Raw genomic sequence first — 20738 nt, forward strand, 5'->3', positions numbered from 1 at the left:
GTGGATCGTATACAGAAACAGTAACTTATTAATCACCAAACACATTAGCAATATGGGCTGGGTATAGCATTTCTACAGTATGGATCTGCAAAATACAGATGACATACGGATGTGTTCCGTGTGCGCTCCGTATTTTTTGCGGACCCATTGACTTGAATGGGGCCTTGGACCGTGATTTGCGGATAAAAATAGGACATGCACTACTTTTTTTTGGAACGGCCATGTGGACAAACGGAAACGCAATGCACACGGAGTAGCTTCTATATTTTCTACAGCCCCATTGAAGTGAATGGTTCCGCATACGGTCCGCAAAAACCCCGAAATGGAGGCGGAAAGAAAATGTGCATGTGGCCTAATGGACAGGCTCAGTGTTGAAAGCTGTTTTCGAATTGTAGATTGGACGGTAAGTATTCAGGATTTGATTAGGATTCCGCTCCTAAATCTTTATGAGGTTTGTTGATAAATCTTTATGAGGTTTGTTTTATACCCCATTCATTGAAAAAATCTGCACAAAATAATGACCTTGTTGTGGATTTTAAAGTCAGCGGTAAATTTATTATTTGCGCAGATTTCACTTGAAAAGGCCTTAGATTAGCCCAAAGGCATGACGATTGGGTTAATCCTCATGTAGACCCGCTGGCACATTCATGGCATCATCCCTTGTACAGTGGGTTCTTTGAAGAATACACATTAGCAAAGTCTGTGACACATAGAACAGGGATGGCCAACCTGCGGCTCTCCATCTACTGTAAAACTACAACTCCCACCATGCCCTGCTGTAGGCTAATAGCTGTAAGCAGTGTGGGCATGCTGGGAGTTGTAGTTTTGCAACAGCTGGAGGGCCGCAGGTTGTCCATCCCTGACATAGAAGGTGTGACATAGTATGACACAGTTTTTCAGATATTTTTGCTACAATACACAACCAATAGAAATTGTATGCTAACAATTTTCCTATTTTTTTTTTTTTTGTTTTTCTGCTTGTTTCTGCCTACTTTTGCCAGCCTGTTTCTGTCTCTGTTTCTCTGCTTGTTTCTGTCTTTCTCTTTGCCTTCTTCTCTCTTTTTCCCTTTCCGCATTTTTCTCTCTTTCTTTCTGTTTTTCATGATCTCGCTTCTTTTCACGCTCCCTTATTTTTTGCCGTTCTTTTTCACGATCACGATTGTTCTGAGCTCTGTATGCTGCACCTGCAACGGCTGCCGTCAGGATCACATCTCCATCCACCTTTTTCACCACCTCCTCTGTTAGCTCTTTTTCAGGACTAACCCTGTTGTACTAGTCAGGGAACAACAAACATTTGGTGTCAGCAATAGTACGTGAGCATTAAAACAGTCCAATGTGTATTTATGTTTTCAGTATCTACATTTTACAATTATTATGACATTGCATTAAATTGACGGCCTGAAAGGTTTTGCTGCTAGAAGCTGCTATACATTGAACTCATGTGTCAGTATTCTAACCACTTGCTCTTGGATTTGTGACCCATAAATTAAAAAACTGAGATATAAATGAAAGTATATTATACCTGCTGAATAAAATATATTGTTCTCTGTTGGCAAAGCCATTTCAAACCTGTGGAGCCGTAATATGATCCCTAAGTTCTGTAAAACGTTTCCTTCTGATCACTACTTTATTTCACATATTTCCAGAAACTCTTTTGTTTTAGGCTACTTTCACATCATAGGATCTCAATAGCAGAAGAAAATGATTCAGTTTTCTCCCCATTCATTGTCAATAGCGACAAAACTGAACTGAACGACATGGAATGCTCCAAAATGCATTCCGTTCCGTTTGGTTGCAAGCAGCGTTTTTCTGTTCGCGAGGTGGTGCGGAGCAAAATGGATCCGTCCTGACACACAATGTAAGTCATTGGGGACGGATCTGTTTTCTCTGACACAATAGAAAACTGATCCGTCCCCCATTGACTTTTAATGGTGTTCATGACGGATCTGTCATGTCTATAGAAGACATAATACAACCGGATCCGTTTATGCGGTTGTATTATTGTAACGGAAGCGTTTTTGCAAATCCATGACGGATCTGCAAAAATCGTTCATGTGAAAGTAGCCTTAGGTGTATTGTCCCTTTACTATGTTTTCTAGAAGTCTTAAGTCATACTTGACCTTCATAACATACAGTATACTAAACGTATAGGTCTGTAGTAATCTTTTGTAAACATTCTATGGTCATAGCTGCTGCCCACAAGCCCCCCGCAAACTGTACTAAGAAATTTACATGGAAATGAATATACCTGGTGGCTTCATTTGTAGGCAACTGATTATTATTTCATGTATTGACCTAACAGAATAATAAATGTCTGGGACAGTGTTATAACCAGGAATTCGCGGGGTCAGTAGATTTTTGTATACAGGTAATTCAACATGCATGCTTATGTACTTAAATACTGAGTAAATACAACCATTGAACCTCCTGAAACAATAAATTATTTTCAAAACTGGGAGCAAAGAGGATCACTCACCTCATCCTCTGAGTCTGTCTCTGGGTGCAGACAACTACAACCACTCATCTTCTACTTTAGGACTTGGAGAGCTTTCAACCAAATGAATCACACCTCTCTGCTGTGCAGGCGAGTGTGACTATGCACCTCAGCCACGGTGGATGGGTGTGGGAGATTTGCTAATCCTGCTGATGTAAATTTGGCAACAATTGATCAACACCCCAAATAGGATGACGTACCGATCCTAGGGATACAAAGAACCAGGGATTTTTATAGCATTTACTCACACCCATATATGTTTTCACATGCCCTTTACTTGTGCAATATGTACCAGCAATCTTTAAAACTCTAAATGTGAGTACATGTACAGAATATATAGACTTAATTCTGTGGTTGGTGGATAAAGACACTGGCAATTTACACAGCTGACTTTTATACACGGGCCCCTGTGGAGGCTGACCTTAAATGCTGGAATCTGATATTTAAGCCACCTGTGTTGTAATGTTACGTACAGTACAGACACACAGTTTTCTTTATTTTCATGACTATGAAGGCATCAAAACTATGAATTAACACATGTGGAATTATATACATAACAAACAAGTGTGAAACAACTGAAAATATGTCATATTCTAGGTTCTTCAAAGTAGCCACCTTTTGCTTTGATTACTGCTTTGCACACTCTTGGCATTCTCTTGATGAGCTTCAAGAGGTAGTCCCCTGAAATGGTCTTCCAACAGTCTTGAAGGAGTTCCCAGAGATGCTTAGCACTTGTTGGCCCTTTTGCCTTCACTCTGCGGTCCAGCTCACCCCAAACCATCTCGATTGGGTTCAGGTCCGGTGACTGTGGAGGCCAGGTCATCTGGCGCAGCACCCCATCACTCTCCTTCATGGTCAAATAGCCCTTACTTTCAAAGTTTTCCCAATTTTTCGGCTGACTGACTGACCTTCATTTCTTAAAGTAATGATGGCCACTCATTTTTCTTTACTTAGCTGCTTTTTTCTTGCCATAATACAAATTCTAACAGTCTATTCAGTAGGACTATCAGCTGTGTATCCACCTGACTTCTCCTCAACGCAACTGATAGTCCCAACCCCATTTATAAGGCAAGAAATCCCACTTATTAAACCTGACAGGGCACACCTGTGAAGTGAAAACCATTTCAGGGGACTACCTCTTGAAGCTCATCAAGAGAATGCCAAGAGTGTGCAAAGCAGTAATCAAAGCAAAAACCTAGAATGACATATTTTCAGTTGTTAATTCATAGTTTTGATGCCTTCAGTGTGAATCTACAATTTTCATAGTCATGAAAATAAAGAAAACTCTTTGAATGAGAAGACTTTTGGTCTGTACTGTATATCTGGATGTCACTATGTGCTGTTATGATCACTTGCCTAGGACTGGTCATACTGTCGGCCTATGGGGCGAGGAGAGTAAAGCCTGTGTTATACTGGCAGATTTTCTGCCAGATGAACGCTAACGAGTGTTTGTAGTAACGCTTCTTAGCGATCATCTGGCAGTGTAGTACTATAGACGATTACTCGATGAACAAGCAAACGTTCATTCATCGGGCAATCGTGATCTTTCAGTATGCTGAAAGATCCCGGTTTGCCAGCGGCAGATCATGCTGTCTAATAACGATCTGCTGCTGGCAAATAACTAGACCGCATGGGGACAATCAATGGCATAACAATCGCTCCTTCACATACTGTGAAGGAGATCTCTGCATGTAATAGCGGAGGTCTCCTCCGCTAGCGAGCACGCAATTGCTTGGAAGGAACACTTCCCTCCCGACAATCGCCTGCAGAATTGGACTGTGTAATACAGCCTTAAAGTGGTTCTTGACTCTCCACAGGAAACAGCAAAGCACTCATTTCAGTAGCTCCCATTGCCATGCATGAGAGCTACTGAAACAGCGTAGCACATCAAGCTATGCTGTTTCCAGGCCAGGAGGTGGTCTGGACTGTGTCTCATCTCGTTTTAGTAACGGAGAGATGAGATAACCTCTTTAAGCCAATGTCAGAGTCAGGCAGTGGCATATATCCTGGAGGACAAAAGGGTCAAGTATATTGAACTGTCTGATTCTTCTCTCCCTCATCTACTGTCAGGGGAGTCAAGAACCCTTCCCATACACAATAATCTGGTGTGTATAGAAAGTGTAACCACTTCATTACCATAGTGTTTACCCCCCTTTCTCACCAGGCAATTTTTCAATTTTAACAATGTGCCTACCTAACTGCATAAAACTAATTTCAGAGCCAACCTGCATTTATTTGATATTATTTTTCACAGGACACAAGACTTTAAAAAATATATTTTTAAGAAACAAAATGAATTAACCCCTTCCTGCCACAGTCAGGGCAGAAAGGGGTTAGTACACAGACAGCAGGATCACAGCTAACTTTACAACCAGCAGGGGTCACCCTCACATTAAGGATCTTAGCTGAGAGCACCCCCCCTGCCAGCTTTACTTCATTGTGGCAGCCTGATTCCATATTCTGATGCTCTCCTTTGCCCTGCGCTGAATAGCACAGGGCAAAGGCTTTTTTTTTAATCCGGTGACGTAGCGGGCTCTCCATGGGTAAAGCTAGGTGAAAGCTTCTGCCTAGCATTGAGCCCAGTAACGTCACCGGCACTATTGGGCAGGCTTTAGCGCTGCCCTAGCCTGTAAAACTGCTAGGGCAGCGCTAAAGCCTGCCCATCAGTGCCGGTGACGTCACCGGGAACACTGCTAGACAGAAGCTGCCGCCTATTAGTTTTAAAAATATAAACAAACAGCCCTTGCCCTGCGCTATACAACGCAGGGCAAGAGAGAGCATCGGAGGCCAGTGATAACACCTCCTCCATGTACAACTGACTGTTATCTCTGTACACACACTTACACAGAGAATGCTATCAATCACTGATAACATCTCCCCCATATACAACTATCAGTGACTGACAGCTATCTCTGTATACACACTTCCACAGAGAATACTATCAATTACTGAAACACCTCCCATGTGTACAACTATCAGTGACTGACAGCTATCTCTGTATACACACTTACACAGAGAATGCTATTAATCAATGATAAGAACTCCCTGTGTACATCTACTAGTGACTGATAGCTATTTCTGTATACACACTTACACAGAGAATACCATCAATCAATGATAACACCTCCTCCATGTACAACTATCAGTGACTGACAGATATCTATGTATATACACTTCCACAGAGAATACTATCAATCACTGATAACACCTCCCCTGTTTACATCTATCAGTGACTGACAGCTATTTCTGTATATACTTACACAAAGTATGCTATCAATCACTGATAACACCTCCCGTGTGTACATCTATCAGTGACTGACAGCTATCTATGTATACACACTTAACAGAGAATGCTATCAATTACTGATAACACCTCCCCCATGTACATCTATCAGTGACTGAACGCTATCTATGTATACACACTTACACAGAAAATGCTATCAATCACTGATAACACCTCCCCCATGTACCTCTATCAGTGACTGACCGCTATCTATGTATACACACTCACAGAGAATGTTTTCAATCACGGTTTTGAGTTTTCGTTTTGCGCTCCCTGCCTTCCCAGAGCTATAACTTTTTTATTTTTCCATTCACATAGCCGTATGAGGGCTTGTTTTTTGCGAGACAAATTGTACTTTCCAATTTATTGCATATGATGTACTGGGAAGCAGGAAAAAAATTACAAACGGGAAATTGGGAAAAAAAAGAAATTCCACCACAGTTTTACAGTTTTTGTTTTTTTTATTTATGACGTTCGATGTTCAATAAAACTGCCCAGTTACTATCATTCTACAGGTCAGTATGCATCCGGCGATACCTTATATGTATAGTTTTTCTTGCATTTTGATAAAAAAAAGTTTTACTTTTTCGTTGCCATATTCTGACTTCTATAACTTTTTTGTAATAATATGTACAGAGTAGTATGAGGGCTCATTTTTTGCAGGGCTGTTCTTTTCATTGATACCATTCTGGGGTGTGTACGACTTTTTCATAACTTTTTATTTAAATTTTTGTTGGAATTGAAGCGACCAAAAACAGCGAATCGAACATTTTGATATTTTTTTTTCCATTTTGCTGTTTGCCATATGGGGAAGATATTTTTTATATTTTATAGTATAGGCGTTTTCACACATGGCGATACCCATGATGTATTTGTATTTATTTTTTTCATTTTTGGGGAAGGGGGGTGATTTGGATTTTAATATTTTTTATTTTTAAAAACTTTATTTATTTTTACACTCTTTTTTATAGTTCCCATAGGGAACTATAGAAAGCAATCATTTAAATTGCCTCACGGGGGAGCCAGAGCATTACTCGAAGCGCACACTTCCGGTATTTAGTATGCACAGGCTACAAAACATAGAGTACATATAGACCCAAAAACAATGTGTTGGGCACTATAAATTAATAAGACCCTAACAAAAAAACCTACTCAGTGTACATAAATACACCTATACTAAAATAAACTGAGACTAAACAGTTTTACAATAAAAAAATATATATTATTGTAAATAGTGTACGTGTAGAGGGAATACAGAAAATCATGTAGGCAGGCCAAATTTATATATGGCACCCAGCATAGTACTAAAGTGCAAGTGCATATATCTAGTCAAGTTGCTCCTCCATATCAAATAGCAACACGCCAGTAAGGTAAATAGAGCTACTTGAATCATACAGATAAATATGCTGGGGAACATACATATGGAGAGCCTGGACCCAGTAATAACATAAAGTGTGTATAAAAATACACCACTAAGTGTTTACCTCATACCTAAAATTACATTGGTATCACATACCCATAATAGGCAAATCCACCTCAGGAGAGCCACGTACCCCGACGCGCGTTTCGGCGATGCCTTCCTCTGTATTCCCTCTACACGTACACTTTGTCAATACCTCCTCAGTTGTAGTCCACTATTTTTATCTGATGTATCATGTCTCTTTTTTATCTATGCAATTTGTACAGTATTTGCAATAAAATATATATTTTTTTTAGGTAAAACCTGTTTAGTCTCAGTTTATTTTAGTATAGGTGTACTTCCGGTATTTATTGCGCTCAGATGCTGTGGTCAAGATTGACTATGGCATCTGAAGTGTTAAATGTTGGCAACTGACATTATTAGCCGTGGGTATCTGTGGTAAGAAACAGCAGGCACCCCACGGCTATGACGCCCGCTCCACTCACTTTACTGGTCGGGAAGGGGTTAACGACAACCTGCTTTGTGCACCACTCCATTGGCAGAATTTTTAATTCCACTAATGATATACATAGAATTATGTACACTGTGCTGTAGCTTCTTTACAATTTTCTAATTCTTTCATTCATTATGTTGCCCGTGCATAGAATTAAAGGCTTAATCTATAGCAAGTTTTAGGCTGCCAGGCCCTTTCCGCCGCTGTCCTGCTTTCCCAGATGGGCAGGGTTGTCGCTCCACTCACCCTGTGAGTATTGGGACTTGTCTTCATTGAACTTCCTTACAAAACTGCTAGAGTTAATCCTTCCTTCTTGCTCCCTGTCCAGCTGCTGACTAAGATGCTGATAGCCTTCCTATTTGCTGGGCTTTGGTTCCACCTCCTTGCCTGAGCTTTGAAGTTTTCTAGTGTCTAGTAATCAGTGAAGATGGGATCTCTTGTCTGACTTCCTGTGTACCATACCTTGCCTGACTACTGATTGCGCTCCTTGCTGCCTGCCCTGACATTGGAATTGCTATCTGTATTAAACACTGGATTATGCCCTGACCTTGGAGTGTGTTCAAACTACACCTTTTGCCATATCCTGTGGTGCTTCACATTGGCATCTCTGTAGATCAGCTGCCAACTACACCTGGGCTATTCCAGGGGGTAGGAGCTGGTTGGTTCCCTGCAGCAAAATCCACATCCCTATACAGAGGTTAAAGGGTGAATACCAGGAAACCACCAAGACAACACTCTTAGGTTTAGCCAAAAGCTAAACTGGTTAGTTGGCACAGTGGGCCCACACCCACGGTCTATTACAGCCAGAAGGCTATGAACAAATGATTTATAGTATAAAGGAAAGATAATTATAAGTGTTTAGAATTATTCGATATACTGTATGTAGAAATCCTATCTCAGTTATGTTATATGAATTGAATCTCAGTTTCAGATGATAAGCTAATTCTAAAATCTGTAAACAACTTTACAATTCAAAACTGACCAGTCTTCAAAAGAGTACTCACATTATATACATGCACAAATAGCTGATATTTCCATTTGAAAAATCCAGTGGTGCAATATTATCCATTTTAATCTTTAAAGCCATTCCTATATAGCTATGTGTTCACTTAAGGTCCTTTTACAAAGGCTGATATTTCATTTGACCTGTTCTGAGGGGGGGGGGGGTGTGGGTGGTATAAATTACCTGGGTAAGTATTCAATTGAATACTTCCTCACCCAAAGTAATTTATATCCCCCAGAACAGGTCAAATTTCTGGGAGATTGTATGATATTTATTTAAAAACATAATTATTTTAAATATGAGACCGAGTATTACCTTTAGACGTGGGGGACCGCGATGGGGACCAGGTTCGCGCCGAGTTTCGCAAACCTCTATATGGGGAGGTGGGAGGCCCAAACAATATACAGTACAGACCAAAAGTTTGGACACACCTTCTCATTCAAAGAGTTTTCTTTATTTTCATGACTATGAAAATTGTAGCTTCACACTGAAGGCATCAAAACTATGAATTAACACATGTGAAATTATATACATAACAAACAATTGTGAAACAACTGAAAATATGTCATATTCTAGGTTCTTCAAAGTAGCCACCTTATGCTTTGATTACTGCTTTGCACACTCTTGGCATTTTCTTGATGAGCTTCAAGAGGTAGTCCCCTGAAATGATTTTCACTTCACAGGTGTGCCCTGTCAGGTTTAATAAGTGGGATTTCTTGCCTTATAAATGGGGTTGGGACCATCAGTTGCGTTGAGGAGAAGTCAGGTGGATACACAGCTGATAGTCCTACTGAATAGACTGTTAGAATTTGTATTATGGCAAGAAAAAAGCAGCTAAGTAAAGAAAAACGAGTGGCCATTATTACTTTAAGAAATGAAGGTCAGTCAGTCAGCCGAAAAATTGGGAAAACTTTGAAAGTAAGGGCTATTTGACCATGAAGGAGAGTGATGGGGTGCTGCGCCAGATGACATGGCCTCCACAGTCACCGGACCTGAACCCAATCGAGATGGTTTGGGGTGAGCTGGACCGCAGAGTGAAGGCAAAAGGGCCAACAAGTGCTAAGCATCTCTGGGAACTCCTTCAAGACTGTTGGAAGACCATTTCAGGGGACTACCTCTTGAAGCTCATCAAGAGAATGCCAAGAGTGTGCAAAGCAGTAATCAAAGCAAAAGGTGGCTACTTTGAAGAACCTAGAATATGACATATTTTCAGTTGTTTCACACTTGTTTGTTATGTATATAATTCCACATGTGTTAATTCATAGTTTTGATGCCTTCATAGTCATGAAAATAAAGAAAACTCTTTGAATGAGAAGGTGTGTCCAAACTTTTGGTCTGTACTGTACGTACTTCCAAGGAACTCTTTGTGCAAATCTGGTCCTCTGGAAACATTTCATTGATGACATCTTTTTTATATGGGATGGGGAAGAGGCAACATTGGGGGAGTTTTTACAGGAAATTAATAAAATGAATTTTATCTACATTTCACCTCCACTTTTAGTAGGATATAGGTATATTTTCTAGAGTCCACGGTGTTCATAGATAATGGCCAGATCCAAATAAAAACTTATTATAAACCTACTGATAGTAATAGTTACATTAACCAGTTGCCACTTACCTAGGTGGCTAGAAAACATACCAAAAATTCAATACATACGTCTACGCGGGAACTGCACTACAGTGGAACAATATAAAAAAGGAGGCGAATAACCGGCAGAAAAAATTCTAACAAAAAGGCTATCATAGCACCCAATTAGAGAAAATAAAACATGAAGTGAAGCACACACAAAGAGACGTACTACTAGAAAAAAAAAATAACACAAATGAAACAGATAGTAGAACATCTGGGACAAAGGGGAATGCAGAATGAACTGATTTAGTAAAAGTACCTATAATTACAAAGTATAGTAAAAAAGTAGGCTTTTTTAGGAAAATTGTAAAAAAAAAAACTTGGGACATTTTAAAACAGGATAAGATAATAGGAGACAGTTTAACGAAAAATCCTATTTTCACTTTTAGAAAAGCAAGGAATCTAGGAAACACGATTGCCCTTAGTATTAAAACTGAAACCACAAAAAATATGGGTAAAGAAAAAAGTGACCAATTAATAACAAAAATAAAAAAATGCTTTTTTCTGTGTGGTATGTGCAAACCATGTCAGAAAGTGGAAAAAACTAGCCCAATTTTTGAAGTAGAAAGTATGGGCATAATACACGAAATTAAGGATCACATTACATGCAACACAACAGGGGTAATTTATTTTATTTAATGCCTATGCAATAAAATATATGCTGGAAGAACCAAAAGAGCACTTCAAATTAGAATAAGTGAACACACAAATAATATAAAGAAAAAAATTAGAAATACATCCCCTGTCAAAGCACTACAAAAAGATGCATGCAGGATCAATATTTGGTGGTATTGAAATAGTTTAACCTGATACACGGGGAGGGGACTATGTAAAACAGATGTCTAGGACAGAGAGCAGATGGATCTATGAATTGGATAGTTTGGCACCTGAGGGGTTAAATCAGGAAATATAATTAATAAAGGAATTTTAGCAATAATTAAAGAGGTCCATGAATGCAATATTCACCATAATTAATTTGGAACGGGCGTTCCTGGAGGCAAATATAACAACATGTAAGATGGAAGGACCAGTATCCCTGACGAAAAAGATCGAGTTCTCTGAAACCCTTTGGATTTTTTTCTGGTTCCCAGAGGCTGCCATACATGTGTGTTATCACACCAACACTTCGGGAAGCCCGTTCTGACTTCTAAGACACGAGCAAACGCCACCAGCCGGGGTGTCGCCACGTGCAGAAGCCGAAGAGGTAAGCAAGCAGGATTAAGCATCGGAGCTCATTTGCAGGACTAAACTACAGGGCCGCTACAAATATAAATACAAACACGGCAAGTGACTGCAGTAGACTATTTTTGAGCACTTTGGAACATTGTACTAAATTGTATATATCGGAATAAGGCATAGAAGTTTCTTTGTGGGAGTCTTGTTTCTATTTATATTGCAGTTGGCGCAATAGGTATCAGTCGGTTTGGAATATTAATATTAAAACTAGCATACAACTGATATCAGCACCAATACCCCACAAGAAGTGATAGGTGCCCACTAGTAAGCGCAGGTTGATTGCTATTTATTGTTGTATATTCACCACATCAAGTACGGCAGGTTACTTTTTTTTACAACCCAGCAGCTACACAGAAGCCAATAGGAAAATTATATTTATATATAAAAGAATCTATACTGATAGGATATTTGCTACAGCACACTCAAAATATTAAAGGGAACCTGTCATCAACTTTATGCTGACCGTACTGCAGTATAAAGTAGTGACAGAAATGCTGATTTCAGTGCTGTGTCACTGATGAGCTAAAAGTAAGTGGTTGCTGAGAACCAGCATCAAAATCATTGCAGCCCAGTCCTTGAAAAGAGTCAATCATGAATTCCTGTTCTCCCTGCTGATGACTGACAGTCTTCTACCTAGTTTTCTCCCTTTCTCTCTAGGAGAGAACTGCCAATCATCAGCAGATGGGTGAGAGTGCAGGAGATTATGAATAACCATGACTCTCCCCAGGTAGATTTGACTCTTTTCAAGGCCTGGGCTGCAATGATTATGATGCTGGTTCTCAGCAACCACTTACTTTTAGCTGATGTGTGACACAGCACTGAAATCAGCATTTCTGTCACTATTTTATACTGCCCTCAGTGAGGTCAGCATAAAGTTGATGACAGGTTCCCTTTCAGGAGCGCAGCAGTGGAAAGTTATTTAACCCCCTAGGACATACCGGTACGCCATGTTTGCCGAGTCCTTAAGGACCCAGGACGTACTGGTACGTCCTAACTTTAAAACGGCATTGCGGCGCGGAGGGGGTTAATCGCAACAGGATGTCCGCTGAAATCCTTCAGCGGGCATCCTGTCACAACGCCAGGGGGGGTCATGTGACCCCCCCGCATCGGCGATCGCCGCAAACCGCAGGTCAATTTAGACCTGCGGTTTGCGGTTTTACCTTATCCGGCGGGCCATGCGGCTGTAGGGGGGACCCGATGGCATGGAAGGCAGCGCGATGCCTTCCTGAGGCATCGCCGCTGCCTTCCTGTGACGTGCCTGTGAGATCCAGGCCCCTGGATCTCACAGGCCGGAAGCTGTATGAGTAATACACACAGTATTACTCATACAGCCAATGCATTCCAATACAGAAGTATTGGAATGCATTGTAAAGGCAATTAGACCCCCAAAAGTTCAAGTCCCAAAGTGGGACAAAAAAAGTGAAAAAATAAAGTTTTCCCCCAAAAAAATTTAAAGTTTCAAGTAAAAATAAACAAAAACTTCATTTTCCCCAAATAAAGTTAAAGAAAATTGGTAAAAAATAGGGGAAAAAAAAAAAGTATACATATTAGGTATCGCCGTGTCCGTATAGACCGGCTCTATAAACACATCACATGAACTAACCCCTGAGATGAACACCGTAAAAAAAAAAAAATTAAAACTGTGCTAAATAAATAATTTTTTGTCACCTTACATCACAAAAAGTACAGCAGCAAGCGATTTAAAAAGGCGTTTGCCCACCAAAATATTACCAATCTAACCATCACCTCATCCCGCAAAAAAATGAGCCCCTACCTGAGACAATCGCAAAAAAACTATGGCTCAGAATATGGAGACACTAAAACATCATTTTTTTTGTTTTAAAAAAGCTGTTATTGTGTAAAACTTACATTAAAAAAAATAAGTATACATATTAGGTATCGCCACGTCCGTATCGACCGGCTCTATAAAAATATCACATGACCTAACCCCTGAGATGAACACCGTGAAAAATAAAAAATAAATTGTCACCTTACATCACAAAAAGTGTAATAGCAAGCGATCAAAAAGTCATATGCACCCAAAAATAGTGCCAATCAAACCATCATCTCATCCCGCAAAAAATGAGACCCTACCTAAGATAATCGCCCAAAAACTGAAAAAACTATGGCTCTCAGAATATGGAGACACTAAAACATGATTTTTTTTTTGTTTCAAAAATGATATTATTGTGTAAAACTTACATAAATAAAATAAAAGTATACATATTAGGTATCGCCGCGTCCGTATCGACCGGCTCTATAAAAATATCACATGACCTAACCCCTCAGATGAACACTGTAAAAACACCATAAAAAATAAAAACTGTGCTAAATAAACAATTTTTTGTCACCTTACATCACAAAAAGTGTAATAGCAAGCGATCAAAAAGTCACACGCACACCAAAATAGTGCCAATAAAACCGTGATCTCATCCCACAAAAATCATACCCTACCCAAGGTAATCGCCCAAAAACTTTTTCTCCCTTTCTCTCTAGGAGAGAACTGCCAATCATCAGCAGATGGGTGAGAGTGCAGGAGATTATGAATAACCATGACTCTCCCCAGGTAGATTTGACTCTTTTCAAGGCCTGGGCTGCAATGATTATGATGCTGGTTCTCAGCAACCACTTACTTTTAGCTGATGTGTGACACAGCACTGAAATCAGCATTTCTGTCACTATTTTATACTGCCCTCAGTGAGGTCAGCATAAAGTTGATGACAGGTTCCCTTTCAGGAGCGCAGCAGTGGAAAGTTATTTAACCCCCTAGGACATACCGGTACGCCATGTTTGCCGAGTCCTTAAGGACCCAGGACGTACTGGTACGTCCTAACTTTAAAACGGCATTGCGGCGCGGAGGGGGTTAATCGCAACAGGATGTCCGCTGAAATCCTTCAGCGGGCATCCTGTCACAACGCCAGGGGGGGTCATGTGACCCCCCCGCATCGGCGATCGCCGCAAACCGCAGGTCAATTTAGACCTGCGGTTTGCGGTTTTACCTTATCCGGCGGGCCATGCGGCTGTAGGGGGGACCCGATGGCATGGAAGGCAGCGCGATGCCTTCCTGAGGCATCGCCGCTGCCTTCCTGTGACGTGCCTGTGAGATCCAGGCCCCTGGATCTCACAGGCCGGAAGCTGTATGAGTAATACACACAGTATTACTCATACAGCCAATGCATTCCAATACAGAAGTATTGGAATGCATTGTAAAGGCAATTAGACCCCCAAAAGTTCAAGTCCCAAAGTGGGACAAAAAAAGTGAAAAAATAAAGTTTTCCCCCAAAAAAATTTAAAGTTTCAAGTAAAAATAAACAAAAACTTCATTTTCCCCAAATAAAGTTAAAGAAAATTGGTAAAAAATAGGGGAAAAAAAAAAAGTATACATATTAGGTATCGCCGTGTCCGTATAGACCGGCTCTATAAACACATCACATGAACTAACCCCTGAGATGAACACCGTAAAAAAAAAAAAATTAAAACTGTGCTAAATAAATAATTTTTTGTCACCTTACATCACAAAAAGTACAGCAGCAAGCGATTTAAAAAGGCGTTTGCCCACCAAAATATTACCAATCTAACCATCACCTCATCCCGCAAAAAAATGAGCCCCTACCTGAGACAATCGCAAAAAAACTATGGCTCAGAATATGGAGACACTAAAACATCATTTTTTTTGTTTTAAAAAAGCTGTTATTGTGTAAAACTTACATAAAAAAAAATAAGTATACATATTAGGTATCGCCACGTCCGTATCGACCGGCTCTATAAAAATATCACATGACCTAACCCCTGAGATGAACACCGTGAAAAATAAAAAATAAATTGTCACCTTACATCACAAAAAGTGTAATAGCAAGCGATCAAAAAGTCATATGCACCCAAAAATAGTGCCAATCAAACCATCATCTCATCCCGCAAAAAATGAGACCCTACCTAAGATAATCGCCCAAAAACTGAAAAAACTATGGCTCTCAGAATATGGAGACACTAAAACATGATTTTTTTTTTGTTTCAAAAATGATATTATTGTGTAAAACTTACATAAATAAAATAAAAGTATACATATTAGGTATCGCCGCGTCCGTATCGACCGGCTCTATAAAAATATCACATGACCTAACCCCTCAGATGAACACTGTAAAAACACCATAAAAAATAAAAACTGTGCTAAATAAACAATTTTTTGTCACCTTACATCACAAAAAGTGTAATAGCAAGCGATCAAAAAGTCACACGCACACCAAAATAGTGCCAATAAAACCGTGATCTCATCCCACAAAAATCATACCCTACCCAAGGTAATCGCCCAAAAACTGAAAAAATTATGGCTCTCAGACTATGGAAACACTAAAACATGTTTTTTTTTGCTTCAAAAATGAAATCATTGTGTAAAACTTACATAAATAAAAAGAAAGTATACATATTAGGTATCGCAGCGTCCATAATAACTTGCTCTATAAAAATATCACATTACCTAACCCCTCAGGTGAATACCGTAAAAAAATAAAAATAAAAACAGTGTAAAAAAAGCAATTTTTTGTCACCTTACATCACAAAAAGTGTAATAGCAAGTGATCAAAAAGTCACACGCACACCAAAATAGTGCCAATAAAACTGTCATCTCATCCCGCAAAAATCATACCCTACCCAAGGTAATCACCCAAAAACTGAAAAAATTTTGGCTCTCAGACTATGGAAACACTAAAACATGATTTTTTTTGCTTCAAAAATGTAATCATTGTTTAAAACTGACATAATTTAAAAAAAAGTATACATATTAGGTATCGCAGCGTCTGTGACAACCTGGTCTATAAAAATATCACATGATCTAACCTGTCAGACGAATGTTGTAAATAGCAAAAAATAAAAACGGTAAACTACAGAATCAGGGCCATAAATATTGAGTTTGGTTTGACTGTTAATCCTTGCTTTGTAACTGGAAAAAAAATATTAAAATGGAAAATCTGCCAAAAATGTGAAATTTTGAAATTGTATCTCTATTTTCCATTAATTCTTGTGGAACACCTAAAGGGTTAACAACGTTTGTAAAATCAGTTTTGAATACCTTGAGGGGTGTAGTTTCTTAGATGGGGTCACTTTTATGGAGTTTCTACTCTAGGGGTGCATCAGGGGGGCTTCAAATGGGACATGGTGTAAAAAAAAACAGTCCAGCAAAACCTGCCTTCCAAAAACCGTTTGGCATTCCTTTCCTTCTGCGCCCTGCCATGTGCCCGTACAGCGGTTTACGACCAAATATGGGGTGTTTCTGTAAACTACAGAATCAGGGCCATAAATATTTAGTTTGGTTTGGCTGTTAACCCTTGCTTTGCAACTGGAAAAAAATTATTAAAATGGAAAATCTGCCAAAAATGTGAAATTTTTAAATTGTATCTCTATATTTCATTAATTCTTGTGGAACACCTAAAGGGTTAATGATATTTGTAAAATCAGTTTTGAATACCTTGAGGGGTGTAGTTTCTTAGATGGGGTCACTTTGATGGAATTTCTACTCTAGGGGTGCATCAGGGGGGCTTCAAATGGGACATGGTGTCAAAAAAACCAGTCCAGCAAAACCTGCCTTCAAAAAACCGTATGGCATTCCTTTCCTTCTGCGCCCTGCCGTGTGCCTGTACAGCGGTTTACGACCACATATGGGGTGTTTCTGTAAACTACAGAATCAGGGTCATAAATATTGAGTTTGGTTTGACTGTTAACCCTTGCTTTGTAACTGGAAAAAAATTATAAAAATGGAAAATCTGCCAAAAATTTGAAATTTTATCTCTATTTTCCATTAATTCTTGTGGAACACCTACGACGGGTGTAATTTATAGAATGGGGTCATTTTTGGGTGGTTTCTATTATGTAAGCCTCGCAAAGTGACTTCAGACCTGAACTGGTCCCTAAAAATTGGGTTTTTGAAAATTTCTGAAAAATTTCAAGATTTGCTTCTAAACTTCTAAGCCTTGTAACATCCCCAAAAAATAAAATATCATTCCCAAAATGATCCAAACATGAAGTAGACATATGGGGAATGTAAAGTAATAACTATTTTTGGAGGTATTCCTATGTATTATAGAAGTAGAGAAATTGAAACTTGGAAATTTGCAATTTTTTACATTTTTTGGGTAAATTTGGTATTTTTTTATAAATAAAAATTATTTTTTTGGACTTTATTTTACCAGTGTCATGAAGTACAATATGTGACGAAAAAACAGTCTCAGAATGGCCTGGATAAGTCAAAGCGTTTTAAAGTTATCAGCACTTAAAGTGACACTGGTCAGATTTGCAAAAAAGGGCCAAGTCCTTAAGGTGAAATAGGGTGAGTCCTTAAGGGGTTAAGTTGTGTGATTTGAATTATCAGGAAGAACCAAATGTTCATGATAATTGCCTGATTTTTAGTGCAGATGAGGGCTGTATTTACGGTACATGCAACAGTCTTCTCCTCTGAAAGGATAAGCGATTGCAGTGATCACTTGTCCCCATGGAAAATCATTGTTTGTGGACAGCAGATGCCTGCTTGCACAGGCCAAACTGAGTACAGGAACAATTATTTTAGATGCTGGCTGAAAAACACGATCACCAACGAATCAGTGTGTGCTTTTACACAGGTCAATTATTGGGGAGGGGTGTTTCTACAAACACTCATCTTTGATAACTGGCCACAGGACTTTAAGTGACAAAAGTGTCTTGTACGACAATAGTGATGAAGAGCGGATAGGTATTAACCTATAGAGGAGGATGAAAAAACTGTGGTAGAAGTATGTGTCCACCAAAAGGTTTTCAACCTATTTGAATTAGATGGAAATATACAGGAAAGACTATAATCACTACTCACGTACCAATGTCTGGCACCAAGTCCACACGTACACTTCGTTATAGAAAGTTGAGTGACACAGGAGGAAATATAATAGACAGTGAAGCAGATAAAAGATTAGAATAGAAATGATCATTTACTAAACTCACGGTTTAGGAGTTGCAGGTATGATATCCAATATGTAAGTGAAAAGCTCCAGCCCAGTATCCTGTACTCATCATTTCCTCAAACACCACTTCCTTGTATCACAATAAAAGGCTTCTCTCCAAGTTTCCCATCACGTCAGGACAGGAGCGGTGTGACTGTGCCTTTTTTATGGGTGTGCTTAGTTTAGTGACAGTAACTTATGAGATTTCATAAGACAGCGTACATTATATAAAAGTTGGTATTTGCATGGAGCTGTATAATTAAAGATGTGCCACTCCCAGTACATTAAAATCTCCCCTCCAGCTACACAGCTCATTTTGTTGCGTCCTAACAGACACATTTCTGTATATTAAACAATCATAAAACATGCAACAATCATTTATTTGTTGTCTAAATGAAAGGAATCCTCTCAAACTGCTGTGAAGGCTTATATTGTACCATAGCTATATTGTATTTGCTCAGGATTCCGCTGGATGATCAGTAGAGAACATTGGTCCCGGTGTGGTTGATTTATTGAAATTGTAGTCCACCCAATGTGTAAAAATGTAAAATACATGCTCTACCAGGTGTCACGGAAGTTCCCGTGGCAGGTACCAGGAGATCGGAGAGACTGGCAACTCGTGGGTTAAATTGACAAGTTCACTGTGGATCTTATTGTATCTGTGTTTTGGTGAATGCCACACCCCTTGCTTCAGGTGTTGCTTGTTGGTAATTTGCTTTTCCCATAAGTAGCTGCCTCTCACTCTTGGAGGTGCGGTTTATAGATTTTCTTCCTGCCTTCTAACTAGCTTGTCGGTTGTACTCTGTCATGCTTCTGGAGTTGCCAGTTTTCTACTTTCAGATAAGTCTTGTCTTTTCTTATTGTTTGTGTTTGTTATATTCCCTGTTGTTTGCATCTGGGCCGGAGAAAGAGACTTCCGTTCGTCCATCTCGGGAGGAATGGGTTGTCTCTGGTCCTAACCTCATTCCAGGGCCTTATAGGGATATAAGGGCCTAGGTATACAGCATATGAATATTCCTACCTTCAAGGTCTATTCATATTGATAGGTAGTTAGGGCCCGGATTAGGGTTGTTAAGAAGGTGACCTGTTCCTTCCCTAGTTTCCAGGCCCAGTTACTGTTCCCCTTCCCTCCTGTTTTTAGTGTGGAGTTTTTCCCCCACACTGATCGTGACACCAGGTCATCTAAAACCTAATAAAACCATTATTTTCCAAACTACAGGATAAGGCTACTTTCACACTAGCGTTCAGGGCTCCGCTTGTGAGTTCCGTTTGAAGGCTCTCACAAGCGGCCCCGAACGGATCCGTACTGACCTAATGCATTCTGAGTGGATGCGGATCCGCTCAGAATGCATCAGTCTGGCACCGTTTGTCCTCCGCTCCGCTCAGCAGGCGGACACCTGAACGCAGCTTGCAGCGTTCGGGTGTCCGCCTGGCCGTGCAGAGGCAAACGGATCCGTCCAGACTTACAATGTAAGTCAATGGGGACGGATCCGTTTGAAGTTGACACAGTATGGCTCAATTTTCAAACGGATCCGTCTCCTATTGACTTTCAATGTAAAGTCAAAACGGATCCGTTTGCATTATCATGAACAAAAAAAAAAAAAAAAAAATTTTTTTTTTTTTTTTTTTGTTCATGGTAATGCAAACGGATCCGTTCTGAACGGATCTAAGCGTTTGCATTATAGGTGCGGATCCGTCTGGGCACATACCAGACGGATCCAACCTAAACGCAGGTGTGAAAGTAGCCTAACTGTTTCTTGTCTACCATCAGGGTTGGACCACCAGAGCACCAGAGGATCTTCAGGTTGGCCAGGCTCTGATTCAATAGTGGTCCAGCTCCAGGAGAAAAAACATTTGGAGCTGTCTGAAGATAATCATGTGCCACTAGGCTCAATTTATTTGATTCAAAACCTATTAGACATTATTGATGATATAGTGGTTGGGGCCTGAGAAAAATTTCCTCTGAAAGGCCCAAGGAACTCCAGTCTGACACACTCTAGCATAGTTATATAATTGCCTAAATTACCCTCTATAGGACTGCACTGTGTGCGCTTCAGTACAAGAAGTTGATACAACAGTTAAGTGAAAAAAAAAGTTTATTATTTATTGTGTTAAAAATTACTGTATTGTCACACTCATTGGAATACTATACAGCTTTGTCACAAGGGAATATGGACAGGTTTTTGCAGACCCATTGGGATCTCCACCATGCTGACT

At 39.7% G+C, this 20738-nt stretch overlaps 1 long non-coding RNA gene across 1 annotated transcript; it reads right to left on the reverse strand.

The window, feature by feature from the left end:
- Positions 1 to 901: 901 nt before the first annotated feature.
- LOC120988943 lies at positions 902 to 18685 on the reverse strand. The gene is made up of 3 exons (XR_005776204.1): positions 18523 to 18685; positions 2477 to 2699; positions 902 to 1272 (listed from the first exon to the last, which is right to left on the reverse strand). It is a non-coding gene; the product is annotated as an uncharacterized LOC120988943 (long non-coding RNA).
- Between the last annotated feature and the right edge of the window lie 2053 nt (positions 18686 to 20738).

Source organism: Bufo bufo, chromosome 2, assembly GCF_905171765.1.
Source record: "Bufo bufo chromosome 2, aBufBuf1.1, whole genome shotgun sequence".
NCBI lineage: Eukaryota > Metazoa > Chordata > Amphibia > Anura > Bufonidae > Bufo > Bufo bufo.